Source organism: Cryptotermes secundus, unplaced genomic scaffold, assembly GCF_002891405.2.
Source record: "Cryptotermes secundus unplaced genomic scaffold, Csec_1.0 scaffold737, whole genome shotgun sequence".
Taxonomy (NCBI): Eukaryota; Metazoa; Arthropoda; class Insecta; order Blattodea; family Kalotermitidae; genus Cryptotermes; species Cryptotermes secundus.
The window spans coordinates 1,764,491-1,768,737 of NW_019727105.1; positions in this window are offsets into that span (position 1 = coordinate 1,764,491).

Consider the following 4,247-nt stretch of genomic DNA (forward strand, 5'->3'; position numbering starts at 1 on the left):
TATTCACAAGAGCTGCCACTGATCCCTATCCTGAGCCAAATCAATCCACTCCCCACCTACCACCCAATTTCTTTGAGTCACTTTAATATTATATGCATCGACATCTGGTTCTTCTAAGTGGCAACTTCCCTTCGGGTTTTCCAACCAAAACATGTATGCAATTCTGATATCTCACATGAATGCTACATGCCTCGCCCATCTCATTCTTCTTGATTTCTTCATCATGATATTTTTATTTTTTGAATATGAATGAAGTTTCTCCTTATGCAACCTCTTCCGCCATCCTGCTACTTTGTCCCTGTTAGGCCCAAATATTCTCATCAGAATCCTCTTTGCAAACAGCTCAAATCTGCACTCTTCCCACAGCATGACAGGCCATGTGTTACACCCGTACATAACCAGAGGTAAAGCTACAGGTTTTTACATATAGATCTTTCCGTCATTAGGCGGCAGACTGTCAGCCAAGGGATTCATAAATGAGAAATAGCAAACATTTCCAGAATGCAATCTGTTCTGAATTTCTTTGTGATAATAATTTTTTACCGTCGTCCCTAGGTAGAATATTGAACTTTACAGTAATTTCAATATAGGTGATGTTTATATCGATTTTTGTTTTCATTCTGATGATGAGACATGAACATATGGTGTAATTTTGGACCTCTTCTTTCACCTGTCATCCAGTCTCAAGAATGGAACAGTTTGAAGCGAAGAACGTAGTTGTTAAATCGTCTGATACTGGGGTGCTTCCAGAGGTTATGCAGTATAACCCTGTCTATGTACAAAGGTACATGTTTGCTCTGTACTGTCTGGAACTATGATAAGAAATCATTCCTTCGTCTGACGAAACATGCATCCGATCAGCTATTGGTGTGACAACATACTCCCCATCTCATATTTGCGCTGCGTAAACAAACTTCTATCTCATCGAACATGCGAGGGTCATAAATAATTAATGGCACATTCAGCAGCGAATTGGAGCAGTTTTCGAGCTTATGACTAGTCCAGGCGATGATAGCATTCTTCTCCATCTTGAGCTCTTAATGATAAAATTTGATGCGGATATATTCACTTGACCAGCGATACATGAAAAGTATGAGAGTGAGGAAGTCGAGTTTCCGTCTCATAGAGCCTACAAGCACCGGCTTTTGGATGTGGCATGCCCTCATAACGGATCCGGCCTCTCGTGTTGAGTATCATAGCGTGTCTGTTTTCGCAACGACCACACCACAACATTGTCTATAAGCAGTGGCGCCCACTGTATCTGGAACATTCGCTGCTAATTCTAGCTAGTTCTAACTGAAACGCGACAATGCTACGCATCTGTTGTTTTCGATATACAATGCCCTTACGACCAAAGACTGTTACATCTGGATGGTTCGTGGCAGGAACTCGTAATCTGATTTCTCCGTGTTTACGTTTGGACTAGTTTGTTAAGCTACGGCAACAATCACTTCGCTGGGCCGCAGTTTATGAGTTTTTTATTGCTAGTGGGGTGGGACTAAGTCCCTTGTACTGCGGCCACTTCTAGCCTGTTGTACTAGCCCAAGATGACAGGTGAGGGTGATTGTGGAGCAATTGGTGGAATGAAGATTGGCAGGGGAATCCGAAGTACTCGGAGAAAACCTTCCCCAGCGCAACTTTGTCCACCACAAATCCCACTTGACCAGACCCGGGATCGAACCCGGGCTGCCGCGGTGGAAAGCCAGCGACTAACCGCTTGAGCTATGGCGCGGCCGGTTTATGAGTTAGTGCAATGCAAAATCAGTTAAAGCTGTCCCTGTACTTAACTAATTGAACACTACGCCATGATGGCGTATGGGGGAGTGAATGCATAGATCCACATCTTTTTTGACTTCGGTACTAGTTGGAGGTGAGTGGTCAGCTTTACCCCCAGGGAAGGCGCTCCCGGTACCCATTGGATAGGAGGCTGGGTGGACCCCAGAGCCGGCCTGGACGACATAGAAAAGAGAAAATTCTTGACCCTATCGGGACTCGAACTCCATCCCCTTGTTCGTGTTTGTGTTCCCACACATCTCCCTTTCTACACTCCCTGCGTTTCTCCGTTCCATGAACCTAAGCGCTTCTCTCCGCTAATTCCGGTTGCAGCATTCCCTACTTCCACATTTGCAAGGGCTGAGGGTTCACTCACTATACCTCAATTAGGATACTACCGCGTCCTTCTCAGTCTTTACCAATCGAATGTTCATTGATCATCCTACAATTCGACGCTATGTAGTAGTTGATTCCCAAACTGAGGGGCCAGCCCCCCTGAGGCGGAGGGTCTTAAAGGGGTTGGGGGGGGGGGGGGGAGGCAAGGCGTGAAAACGGTTAACTACAGGAATGTTGCTCTCCGGTTTTGAAACCGTCCGAATTCGAAGTGTTTTGAAATGCACAGATTTATGAAGGTCCATAAAATATATACGGTACACAGACATTGTTTTTGTTGATGTGGAGATCTTCAATAAACTGAAATAATATTTTCACACATATTTCCAGTTCTCCCCATATGCACCAGGTATATAGGCAAATTAAACACGATGTGTTTGATCTTGAACCGTGATGTGATTGCAAGTGCAAAAGTTAACGTTTCTTTGCGCCAGAAGAAGTATGTAAGGTTTGATGTTCTCGCAGCGGTGGTTATGAAGAACTTTGCCTTCAGGGATATAACGCCATGTAGTCCCTTAAATGTCAATCAACGTTACTTAGGAATATATCGTATTCATCTTCAGGGTTGAGAAGCAAACTAAGCAAGAAACTACCGGATGGGAGGACATTTCCCTCCGAAAATTATTTTAAATTTCAGCGGACTATACGGTGTCATATCGCAGCAGACAGAACTCTTCAAAGAACATTGGTTTTGGTGAGGGGGCTGAGAGTTGAGTAGAAAATAGATGTGGGATTCATACCCAAAACTTCTGTGAGCCACTGTCATAAAGTCCGAGATGCTGGCAGTGCCGCGAAATAAAGCACAAATATTTTTATATTCGTGCTCAAAAGAGATCAAGTCACTGAAGTACGGTGGCCATTGACTAAAAAATCACCGTATGATTCACACAGCTCTTATTATTTTGGGGGGCTGTGAAATGCAGGATGGAAGGGCCGAATATGTAGTTCAGATCGGCAACTATAAGTGCACACTGAATTTCTAAAGAGGATACCCACTGGGGAACACAGAGAAAGATGTGTAAATAAGATATAAAATTTGTGACGATGGTGCATTGCTACAAGTATTATGTTCCTGGACATTATCTATCGTCCTGTCTATTTTATAAAAAAACTGTCCTGTTTATTTTTCAAAACACAGCGTTTCCGAGACTGGATTCTGTCTCCGAAACGCTGTGTTTTGAAAAATAAACAGGACAGTTTTTTAGAAAATAGACAGGAGGATGGATAATGTCCAAAAACATAATACTTTTAGAAAGATGTGTAGATTATAGGGCTATAGAAACTTGATTCAGGGGAAGGGTAGACCCTGTTGTTAGGATATGGACTGGTATGATGTCATTAAATAATGTTATTTGGTTAATTTGTAAGCATTTGTAACTGCTGAGGTGATACGGCGTCATATTAAATGAAAACGTTATCGTGAATGCTGAGTAAAGGAGAATTTAGAACGGCTCTGCTCGGGTCCATTTCATGTTACAACTCGGGTATTCCCCCGTACAGGAGGAGATAACAGAAACCTGCAGTCAGGATAGCCGGTAACATTACATCTCACGCATACAAGGCAAGAGCTTTATCGCTAAAGCATTCTGCTCAGTTTCAGCGCTTTTAGCGGCGTCGAATCCTTTCACGCTAACTCGATGGAACAAAGGAGAAGCTAGTGGTCGCTCAGTTACTTACGGAGTTCTCTGCTCTTTACGGAACCCAAACTTTCATTGCTGTGAAGAGTTGTATCGTCTGCCATATAAAGCCGTGTAGTCCGTTGAAAGTCAACCGACGTTTCGGGGAACAGCTCTTCTTGCTACCATCTTCATTCTGGCTTCTTGCTGGGGCTGATCCTAGATCCTGATGATGGAGGCGACATGTTCCTCCGAAACGTCAGTCGACTTTCAAAGTATTACACGGCATTATATCCCACCGCTTTGAGAACCTCGAATCCTACATTTCATTGCCGTGTTTATCAGAGCACGCTTCTGATTTACCTGACCCACATGAATCCAGACGTTGCATTCTTTTCCTTCAATTTCAGTATTGTCCTCGTGTCTACGTTTGTCCCACAAGAGAGAATTTTCCTTTCATATTTT